The sequence below is a fragment of the Chiloscyllium plagiosum genome, unplaced genomic scaffold (assembly GCF_037043375.1).
Source record: "Chiloscyllium plagiosum isolate Xiang-an unplaced genomic scaffold, Cpla_swu_hap1 HiC_scaffold_7, whole genome shotgun sequence".
In the NCBI taxonomy this organism is placed as follows: Eukaryota; Metazoa; Chordata; class Chondrichthyes; order Orectolobiformes; family Hemiscylliidae; genus Chiloscyllium; species Chiloscyllium plagiosum.
In genome coordinates this window covers 42,979,600-42,992,182 of record NW_028270145.1, presented here as the reverse complement: position 1 = coordinate 42,992,182, position 12,583 = coordinate 42,979,600, and positions in this window count along the sequence as shown.

The window sequence follows — 12,583 nt, the reverse complement described above, 5'->3', positions numbered from 1 at the left end:
AATAAGGTCACCTCTCGACCTCCTATGCTCCAGTGAAAAAAGACCATAAGGCATAGGAACAAAAATTAGGCAATTGAGCCCATTGAGTCCCAACCTATCCTGTCTTTCTTTATAACTCAAACCTTACAAACTTGTCAACATACTGGTAAGTTTTTTCTGAACCCTCCACAGCTTAGTAATATCTTTCCGACAAGTGGGTGACAGAACTGGACATAGTATTCTAAAAGAGGTCTCACCAATGTCCTGTAAAAACCTCAACATGACTTCCCATGTGTGGAAATTTACCTTTAAGGTCACATGAGAATAGTTCAGAATACTAACTTAGAAAGAAACTGATAGTGGTTTTAGTATGGCATGACACGTATTAAGAACAAATAACTTGGGGGGAGGGGGAATTTAATTCACAGAACAGAAGAATGCATTTGGATGTTATTGCTATGATTAGGAAAGCTGTTTAATAGAATATGGTTTGGAATAGAAGACTTGAGTGAGAATTACATCTGTATTTACTGCATTCATTTACTGTGAAGGAGTATCAGTTTAGATTTTTTTCATAATTATAACAAGATCAAGTCTATAAGTAGGACTAAAGGAATGGTTTGCTGCACTTACCAAAAATGTGGCAAGTTAAAGGGAGTTTTATCTTATGAAACCATACAAGCAAAGACAATCAAATAACATTGGATATAAATTAAAAATAACTCTGGCTCATTGTTCCACTCGATCTCCTTGTGTGAGTTAAGTCTGCTGAAAAATGATTTATCTTTATTACAGAAATTGTCAAACTTAACATGACTCTTCTTGGTATTATGATATTGTAAAGACAAAGGATAGAATATAATTTATTTTTGAGGTATTCATAATTTCTGCAAAGATACAATGGTAGCTATGGGCTCCTCTGTCCTGCTGCTCATTTGCTTTTGCACTATGTTCTGGCCTCAAAGTTCCACAGCTGGCAATTTTGTCCACAATTCTGTCTGGTGGTATCAGAGTGAGTGACACACTATTTGTTTGAAGTCAGTGGATGGGATGATGACTGAGGACTTTAATTTTTGAGTTTTGACTGCATCATGCCAAAGAAAACTGAAGAGGTTGTCGAGCACTGCTCATTTGATATGAAGTGGGCACAAATCCAATCAACCCTCCAATGACTGAGTCAAGCGACAGAATAATTTGACTTCGTGCACTTGCCAGTAGAAATGCTGGCCCAAACTATAGCTCATTGGCAGTAACTTCTTAATTTGGGAGTTCACATCCTTGTAACGGGATGTTAAAAATTCTCACTTTAGAAGGGAAAACAGAAACTGACAGATTTGTGGGCGGCACGGTGGCACAGTGGTTAGCACTGCTGCCTAACAGCGCCAGAGACCCGGGTTCAATTCCCGCCTCAGGCAGATTGTCTGTGTGGAGTTTGCACATTCTCCCCGTGTCTGCGTGGGTTTCCTCCGGGTGCTCCGGTTTCCTCCCACAGTCAGAAAGATGTGCAGGTTAGGGTGAATTGGCCAAGTTAAATTGCCCGTAGTGTTAGGTGAAGGGGTAAATGTAGGGGTATGGGTGGGTTACGCTTCGGCGGGTCGGTGTGGACTTGTTGGGCCGAAGGGCCTGTATCCACACTGTAAGTAACCTAAAAAAAACCAATTAGAATCAATGGAACCTGATTTATACAATTTTCTTGAGTCTTCCATCACTCTCTTCCCAAAGTTATGGTGGCAGGTAGAAACCTTCCAAACACTTTGGAGCTTCAATGTCAAAACTTCCAGGAAATGTGATTTCTAGAATCAATAACTACACAAGAAGGGTAGATATATCGATATCATACTTACAGTGGGTATCTTATATAATATTACATGGCTTGCAGAATCAATGTTATAATGCCATCATCCAATCTCTGATCTGCCTACAGTTTGACTGTAGTTTTCTCATTGGGATTGTGTGATTGCTGAGCTTATACTAAAATCTCAATCTATCATGATTATAAAAGTATGTTGTGGGAAGGTATCTTAATTTTTAGTGTTTAAAAACAAATAGGCAAAAAGGAAATTTCATGCAGAACTGCTAAATGATTGTGTGCCAACATTCATGGTGTAACTTCAAGGGCATAGAGTTCTTGATAAAGTGGTTGCGTAAGTTTATTTTTGTTTTTATATTTTGCATCACTTTATTCAATATACCATTTAGTGAAGCATACACAAATAAATAATTTCAATTTTTTTAGTTATTGTTTAGGACTTAAATTTGTTTAGGATTTAAATTCACAAGATTCTAAAATGTCACAAAATTCCTCACTGACAAAACAAATTAAATCAGTCTGGAATGCCAGAGTGACCAAAATTAGTTGACAGTTAAACAATTCCTCCATATTACAAATCACTTTGCTAACAAGTTGCTAAATAAATTCTTGGAGACATATTCACATGTAATTGCTCTTCTTTCAAGGAATGAAAATCCAGACCTTAATTTTTGTGTCTAACTTGATACTTGAGGATGTAGAGCATATGTTGAATATATGCTATATATTGTTGAAAATATATGTTGAAAATCAGCTACCAAAGCCAAGATCAAGGTTAAACCTGGGATTTCTTTTATTTGCACAGTTCAATCTCACACTTTACAATCAGCCAAAGTCTGTCCACAATCGATAACAGACAAGACAGGAATGTGATTGAATACTCCCCACTTGCCTGGATAGATGCCATTCCAACAACACTCAAGAAGTTTAACACCAAGTCAAAACAGCCTGCTTGATTGGCATCATATGTAAAACATTCTCCTCCAGCACCACCGACGCACAATGGTGTGTACTATCTACAAATGCATTGCAGAAATTTACTAGTGCTTCCAAACTATATAGAAGGACAAAGGCAGCAGATACATGGGAATACCAAAACCTGCAGTTTCAAAGTAACTCACCATTTTGCGTTGGAAATATATCACTGCTCCTTCAGTGTCACTGGGGAATTCCTAACAGCTTTGTGGGTGTACCTGTCCTAATGAATTGCAGAGATTTAAGAAGGTTGCATACTACCACCTTCTCAAGGGCAACTAGGGATGGACAATAAATGCTGGTGCTGGCCCAGGCCGTGACACCCACATGCCATGTTTACATTAAAAAAACACATTCTGGCAGATCTGTCAGTACAAGTTACATGATATTGGGAAACTATTCATCAGCAATCTGGCAAAAAACTAAATCTGGTGATTGTGACATGGCTTTGATTATTTTGAGATGTGCAGAAAAGCACTCCTGCTCCTTCAGGTCTGACATTAGACCTACACAGACTAGTTATTTTAAAACAGTACTCATTGACAAATGTGCATTGTAGATCCACACTTCAGTATATTAAATGAGACCTACATCCTGAAACAGGTAGATATTTTAGTCAATGAACCCAGTAGAAGTGGCAAAAATCTGATTCTCAGCATTAATAGTGTGCTAGTCAATCAATCCCATTGCAAAACCATTAGCGTTCAGTTGACACCAATTACACCAGTTTAAAATCAATCCCAAAGTATATTGATAATGGGATTGATAAACTGATCTTTGTTACGTGGCTCTGTCATACCAGCAAAGGACAGTCAACCTGGCCTTCCAAATATCAAATCAGAAGAATGTGAACCATTTGAAAATATGCCCCTTCAACCCTGTTTGAGCAAAAAAAGCCTTCATACTATCTCTTAAAGAAAGTATGATCCCAACAAGTTACTGCAAGGGATTGTGACAGAAATGTAAAATACAATGATTAAACAATTACAGCATAGACTGTATAATACTGAAATAAGATGTTCAGTTTATCGTGTTCATGCTGATATTTATACTTGTCATGAGCTTCCACAAACTTTTTAATTGAACCCATTGAACACATGCTATTGTATTACTTACTACATTTAGCAATGTAGTCTGTGAGTCAAGATAATCACCAAGTAATTATAAATGCTGAAATTATCATTTACAAATTATAAAATGCTGCTTGAGCAGCAATTTGATGATTTTGTTTTGAGATGTGAGAAACAGCAAAAAGAATTTAAACATAAATGACTATAATTCTTCGTAACTTGGATTGCATTCAGAATAAACAGTTTTCGAAATGGAAGATGGCATATTATGTTTTTGAACCTTGTCGGGTTTGAACTTAACTAGAGTCTAGTATACAAAAGCGATATGGGTAACTGTAAACTATGATGGTATCTTTGTGTTTTCATTGTTGTAAACCTGCCTTTTTTCTGAAATTTCTAACTGAACTGTTTTCTGCAACCCTTCTGATATTCACTAATGTGTATCATAAACACCCAGTTTCTCCGCATAGAAAACGGTCACTTCACTCTTAGAAATAAATTGGAAATTGCAAACTTGGTTTGGAAACATAATAGATTTGACCTCATGTTCTTCACTCGTCCCTATAAATGGAGGCATATCAAGTTGTTCTGTATCCTGCTTGTTTGGGTAGTATGTTAAAGTGCAAATTATCTTTTTGGAAAGTTGCATTGAGAAGACATTACATTGCATCAAACCTTCACTGTGGATTTGCTGGCTGCCGTTGTCCAAACAATAATTCAAGTTATTTACAATGACTTTACTCACTTCTTGATTACAGAATGAAATTCCACAGAATGAGCTCTGAGAAGAAACTCATTGCTTTGCGTAGAGATACAAATAGGTGAAACTCAAATACTAGTTTGTATTGATGTTCAAGTCATAAGATGGCTGACTGACAAATAGAAAGCTGTTGAGAGTGTGGTGCTGGAAAAGCACAGCAGGTCAGGCAGCATCCAAGGAGCTGGAAAAGCAACGTTTCGGGCAAAAACCCTTCATCAGGAATGAGGCTTCTGTCCAAAATGTCAGTTTTCTTGCTCCTCTGATGCTGCCTGACCTGCTGTGCTTTTCCAGCACCACACTTTCGACTCTAATCTCCATCATCTGCAGTGCTCACTTTCACCAAATAGGAAGCTGTGATCAGGTACCTTTATTAACACATTTTGAGAGCAGCCTCAGAGATTCAAAGAGCATACATCCAAACCAGCAAAGGAATGATCCTGCCTAAAGTCTACCAGACTACATGGAGTAATCTTTACCTACTGATTTGAAAAACCAGACTTTTGTTACAAGATAGGAGCGAATTACTGCAGATGCTGGAATCTGTACTGAAAACAAAAAAGTGCTGCAGATCACAGTGGGTCAGGCAGCATCCATGGAGAGAAAGCAAGTCTAGATGACTCTTCATCAGACAAGAGTTCAACTCTACCTCAAACAGAATGAAGCAGAAATCTGCTGCCACAAGTAGGAAGTATTTGTGAACCCTTCATTGGGAAACTTTCGACCTTAACTTTTCAGTAAACCAGTTGTGAATAAGATGTGATAGTGTATTTTTGTTTGAAACTTTAATAGCTAAGTGCACACTATCCCTTTTGTAAACAACTTGTAAACTGTTTGTTTATATGATTGTGAGTGATGTTGTTGGATACATTTGGGTGTTGAGAAACAAATGTTTTTCACCTTTTTTAAACATATGGGAAAACCTGTCTTCTGTCTGTTCTTGAGAGTTACAACACTCTTGGGATTATAACACTTTTCTTTCAAATCACCTGTCTCCAGTCACTTGAGTGATGGGAAAATGGGGGAAATGCAATCTGTGCATTCTAGTAGAAAATGGACAGAAATTGCAATGATCTTTGGCACCCCAAATAGACACATCTAAAGAAATGTAATTCAATCATCCACAAAATGCTCCACAATAAGTCAATTCAAGTAGATATTACAGTCTTACAAGTTTGGAGGGAAGAAAATGATTTTCAATTTGAGGCTCAGCTTCTTAATTTTTCAAACATTGCCTTTAAACAAAAATAAATTCATGTAATAACAACTTGCTGCAATTATTTCATGCAATTAATTACATTGCAATTTTCCAGGAGCAGTACCACATCAAAGGAAACAAGTGTGACATTTAAATTAAGGGGAAAAAATCTTACTTATTATCAAAGTTACATTTTAATTAAATGAAAATATCTTGTCATTTTCTGTGGCTCCTTGGTATGTAAACATATGCTTCATTTTCATTTTTCTGCGTTGCTGTAATGTCACCACAGATAGGTTTAAATGTGGATCATGGTCACCATTACTTATAATTTTCTTTCTCCAGTGAGGACAAATGTAATTCCTTTATTTTTTCTCAACAGTCTAATGATCCAAAAGTCCTATCATTCCCTGCTTCTTTTTACTCTTCTCATAACAGTCCATCAATTCACCCATCGCTTAAATTTCCTCACTTTTTCCTTTCACGATTCTCTCTTCCTCCTCTACAGTAGGACTTCTTTACTTGTGACAGTAAGGTTCAATTAGTGATATCCTCTAGTACCCCATCTGATATGTATTTCCCCATGGAGATAAATATTGGAAATGTACCAGATCTTCATGGTGAAATCCAATATAATCTTCACAGAAACCCATATACTCCTAGTGACCGTAGCTAATCAGAAATTAGTAATAACCCTGAGTGTTGAGGCTATGGTTAGCACAAGTTCCAGCAACCATCTAAAAATCAGATGTATTAGCGCAGAGCATGAAACTAAGTAGGATTTCCTTGGGTTTACAAAGTTAAAAATCACACAACACCAGGTTATGGTCCAACAGCTTTAATTGGAAGCACTGATGTTGTGTGATTTTTAACTTTGTACACCCCAGTCCAACACCAGCATCTCCAAGTCATCATTTCCTTGGGTTGTAGGACTGAATTAGTCAATGTTTTAACCAGCCAAGCAATACCTCACATCTCCATTCAGCTCCCATTTCAATTCTGTTGCTTGCTCCCATTCTGACCTTCCTGGTTTTGAGCTTCTGTGGTGTTCTCATGAAGCTAAATATAAGGATGAAGAGCAGCATCTCATCTTTTGACGAGCACTTTACAGCCTCTCGACTCAACATTCAATTCAACAATTTTAGATCATAAACTCATCCCCTGGTGTTTTATTTTTCCTTGCTGGATTGGTATTTCTCTTATTTTGTTTGCTTTCAGGAAACAATCATTCAGACCCCACCATTCACCTTTTTTTAATATTTCTGGACCTGTCCCATTATCTCTCCCTTCGGCCTTGCAGCATAGGACTTCAGATCATTTAAACTCACTTGCCGTCTATTCTATAACAGACCTTCACTTTGCCCTTCTTCCCACATCTCCACCCTCCTTCATTTGATTGAAACCATTGGCCCAGGTCTTCCAGTATCAATAGCGGTAAATGCTGAGATCGTCATCATTATTGAGGGATACAGTGGAACTGGAAGTTCCACATAGCTCACTTATGCTGGAAGCTGAACACTATATAGTGAACTCACATTAATACTCCTGCTGGAACTTAGCAGCGCATAAACTGGGAACATTTGTCTCGGATTTGCTTACTTTCCTATCTTAATTTATGAACACAGTTTCTATCAGCTGTCAGAGCTAAAAATCACACAACACCAGGTTATAGTCCGACAGGTTTATTTGGAAGCACTAGCTTCCTTCACCAGGTGGTTGTGGAGTATAAGGTCGTAGGACGCAGAATTTGTAGCGGAGGTTACAGGTTACATCACACTGCAAACTTTTACTATAAATTCTGTGCCCTTTGATCTGAAAACTCCACAACCACCTGATGAAGGAGCACGCTCCGAAAGCTAGTACTTCCAAATAGACCTGTTGGACTATAACCTGGTTTTGTGTGATTTTTAACTTTATACACCCCACTCCAACACCGGCACCTCCAAATCATAGCTGTCAGAGCATGCTTCAGGAGTGTAGTTCACATCTTCACACTCCATCCTGCCAACAATCCCACCTGCCAGCCCCAACTCACCTCTAACCCTCACCGCTGGCACATTTCTATCCCCTCTCTCATCTCACCTGTCACCTCTTCTACCCAATGACTGGCATTCCCAGGCTCTTGGTTCAGCCAATGTCGGACAGAAGCCAATGGTGCTATTGATGGACATGACCTAGAATGTTGGATATTGACAGGTGATGAGAGACAACGAGTTCAGCCAGGGGTGTGGGATTAGTTGAGGGTGACACAAATGATTGGTACTAGAAGTGCAATGGGAGGCTGGGAGGGCAGGGGTGAGAATGTTAGGAGTGCCGCTAGGAATGGGGATGAGTTGCATCTGGAATATAGGTGGTGAGTGGCTCTATGGATGCAGTCATGGGGTGAAATTCGCATATAATATTAAAGAGACCTCAAAGGGAATGCCTTCCACTCCTGATGACAAGGGAGCCGAGGCTTTGCTTCAACTATACCCACCTTTAGGTGTTTCTGTTTGCCTTGTTGAGCGATCCAGGCTGCATTTGGAATAGTATGTTCCCATTGTAGCCTACACAATGTCATCTGAAATGCATTCAGCTAACAATAAGATCAGAACTATTGCATTTTCAATTTTTCCCAATTCAGACAAAAAAATCATGAACTTATAATTTTCTTTTGCTCTCCACAATGTTACCAGGTCAGTTAGGTATTTCCAAGTGGCAACCAATAGAATATTTCACTGTGCCTCCTAGTCTCATAGCATAATCCATAAAGAGAGAATCATTCAAGATTAGACATGATGCAATAATAAATATGTTGCATCTGGCTAAGAAGCATCAATGGCCAGCAACCAAATCGGCTCAAGAAGAGTTGACAAGAACAAATAATTGAGAATTTGCTAGCATTTACTAATATTGTATTGAAGATGGACAGACTCAAGGTCCAGAAGTGTTGGCCAAGAACGCATACTTTAAGTAGTAACAGCATGCAACAATCATAGATGTCTTACTGTTGTATTCCAAAAATATACTGGAAAGGATTTCATTTCCATATATGTGAGGCCATATTTAGAGCTGCATTTGAGCTTCATGATCATCTGCTTGAGCTCTTTTATGTTTGTTTTTGGCTTCATACAAATTGTGTTTGACTTTTAAAACATCAGTAGGGGTAAAGTTGTTTTGCTGAAGGTTAAGTAGATGCCAGGTGTGACTTTAATTGGACATTTTTGTCAAAGGACATTTTTGAGGTGCTGATGGATGGGGAGATATGTAATTTCCCCAGTCAGTTAGATATCTAAGATGCGTTGCAGAATCACAGTGATGAGGGCAATCAGGATGTTGCGATTGACTTGAGGCTTTTTGTGATAAATTCTGCTGCAGTGTTCAGTTGGACATGCAAGGGAAATGGAACACAAAAGTAGGTTATGCTTCAGTTTTTGACCTTTTATGCTGAACTTCTGGTGAGACCTCATCTGAAATACTCTGTACAGTATTGATCTCCTTATTTATGGAAGAATGTTAATGTATTAAAAGCAGTTCAGAGAAGAATTATTAGACCAATATCTGGAATCAGCAGGTTGTCTTGTAAGGAAGGGGTGAATAGTCTAAGCTTGTATCTCCTGGAGTTTAGAAGAGTAACAGGTGACTTGACTGAAATATATATGATCCTGAGAAATCTTGGCAAGATAAATGTGGAGGAGGTGTTTCTTCCGACAGCAGAATTTAGAAATTGGAGTCACATTTTTTAAAGTAAGAGGCCGCTCACTTAAGACAGTCTTTGGACTTCTTTTTTTAAGAGGTAGTGGAAGAAGTGTCTGGATATTTTTAAGGTGGGGTGAAGTTGAGATTGCAATCAGATCTGTCATAATCTTATTAAATGGCTGATCAGGCCCGAGGGAGAAGATGACCTACTTCTGCTCCTACCTTATATGTAAGCACATCAACAAGTTGAGTATGGCTACTTCATACCATACTGGAGTATGGTATTCGGCTTCAGATTTCACATGGATCAAGAATGATGCCTGAAGCACTGATGCTTCCTTATTTAAGCATTTTGGATCTGATCAGCTCCTCGGTGGTTGTCTTTTTTCAAGAGGTCATGCGAGGTTAGTGTATGGTCAAGCTGCACTGCAAGGTAGATCGAAGAATGGGTAATGTCTTCACAGAAGTTCACTTACACCGTGGCTTGGTGTTCAAGTCATCAAGGTGAAATGTTTTTTGGTGGTTTGACTTGAGATTCCATTTCAGAAATAGTTTTCCTTGGTATTTAGATCCAAGGTAGATCAGATGTCTTATAAGTAGCCAAGAAAAATCATGAACATATATCATATTTATGTGACATTGCAGATGGCTTGTTAACATGCAGACATCAAAGAGCATTGATTTGACCACTGAGCTTTGCGGCACCTCATTTTTGAGGTTCGAAAGCAGCAAGACTTTGATTTACAATTGGATATGTAGAGCTGAATCTTATGTTTTTTTGGATAAATGTGAAATACATTGAGTTTTTTGAAGGATTCTTGTCACAGGCTGAGCAAGATTTCTTACCGTATCTTATCAAATGTTCTTCATTAACTGCTTATCCTGCCCCATGACATCCAAGGGAACAAATGAGAACCAGTAAATGGGCAAGAAGATGATATTCTGAAGAGTAGAACAAATAAGTGGTAGAATGTGAAGGGAGATGTAGGAATCTCTCCAGTCAAATCATGAGAACGGGCTAAGATCTAGCTCCTGTCGTCAGAAGGGTCAAATGTGCTTTTCTTTCTGATGCTTCCAAATTAGAGAGTCTGGAGTGGGAATTTAGTGGAAACCAGACCCCAAACACTATCAATCCCCATATCCTTGACAATATTAGAGAGAGTGAAAGTGAGGTCTGCAGACGCTGGAGATCAAAGCTGAAACTTTATTGCTGGAACAGCACAGCAGGTCAGGCAGCATCTAGGGAACAGAAGATTCGACGTTTCGGGCACATGCCCTTCTTCAGGAATGAGCAGAGAGTGTTCAGCAGGAGAAGATAAAAGGTAGGGAGGAGGGACTTGGAGGAGGGGCGTTGGAAATGTGATAGGTGGAAAGAGGTCAAGGTGAAGGTGATAGGTCGGAGTAGGGTGGAGGCGGAGAGGTCAAGAAGAAGACTGCAGGTCAGGAAGGCGGTGCCGGGCTGGAGGGATTCGGCTGAGACAAGGTGGGGGGAGGGGGGATGAAGAAACTGGTGAAGTCCAAGTTCATCCCCTGTGGTTGGAGGGTTCCTAGTCGGAAGATAAGACGCTCCTCCTCCGACCGTCGCGTTGTTGTGGTTTGGCGGTGGATGAGTCCAATGACCTGCATATCCTCGGTGGAGTGGGAGGGGGAGTTGAAATGCTGTGCTACAGGGTGATTGGGTTGGTTCGTCCGGGTGGCCCAGAGGTGCTCTCTGAATCGCTCCGCAAGTAGGCGGCCTGTCTCGCCAATATAGAGGAGGCCACACCGGCTGCAGCGGATGCAGTAGATAATGTGGGTGGAGGTGCAGGTGAATCTGTGGCGGATATGGAAGTTTCCTTTGGGGCCTTGGAGAGAAGTGAGGGGGGAGGTGTGGGCGCAAGTGTTGCACCTCCTGCGGTTGCAAGGGAAGGTGCCGGGAGTGGAGGTTGGGTTGGTGGGGGGTATGGATCTGACAAGGGAGTCGCGGAGGGAGTGGTCTCTACGGAAAGCTGATAGAGGAGGGGAGGGAAATATATCCTTGGTGGTGGGGTCCGTTTGGAGGTGGCGGAAGTGACGGCGGATGATGCGCTGTACATGGAGATTGGTGGGGTGGTAGGTGAGGACCAGTGGGGTTCTGTCCTGGTGGCGGTTGGAGGGGTGGGGCTCAAGGGCGGAGGAGCGGGAAGTGGAGGAGATGCGGTGGAGGGCATCGTCGATCACGTCGGGGGGGAAATTGCGGTCCTTGAAGAAGGAGGCCGTCTGTGTTGTGCGTATTTTGAACTGGTCCTCCTGGGAGCAGATGCGGCGGAGACGAAGGAATTGGGAGAATGGGATGGCGTTTTTACAGGGGGCGGGGTGGGAGGAGGTGTAGTCCAGGTAGCTGTGGGAGTCGGTCGGTTTGTAGTAGATGTCCGTGTTGATTCGGTCGTCTGAGATAGAAACAGAAAGGTCTAGGAAGGGGAGGGAGGAGTCCGAGACTGTCCAACCCTCCAACCACAGGGGATGAACTTGGACTTCACCAGTTTCTTCATCCCCCCTCCCCCCACCTTGTCTCAGCCGAATCCCTCCAGCCCGGCACCGCCTTCCTGACCTGCAGTCTTCTTCTTGACCTCTCCGCCTCCACCCTACTCCGACCTATCACCTTCACCTTGACCTCTTTCCACCTATCACATTTCCAACGCCCCTCCTCCAAGTCCCTCCTCCCTACCTTTTATCTTCTCCTGCTGAACACTCTCTGCTCATTCCTGAAGAAGGGCATGTGCCCGAAACGTCGAATCTTCTGTTCCCTAGATGCTGCCTGACCTGCTGTGCTGTTCCAGCAATAAAGTTTCAGCAATATTAGAGAGAGTGGCAAGAGAGTCAGATTAGGGACAGGAACCCAGAGCAGCAGAAGAGTGAACCATAGTCTATTGTCAGATTAATAATGTAAAAGCACCAGAGTAAACACCTTTCTGGGTATTAAACTGGTTGAAGCATCTGTATTTAAATAATGGCACCAAAAAAACATGAGACATGGTTTACATTGATTCACAAGCTGGTCATGAAACAGTGGGGTCTGTGGAGAATCTGTCCTTCACTTTCCTTAGAGGGTCTGGAGACCGGAGATAAATTGTGGGGAGAACTCACTAAGGGTGAAG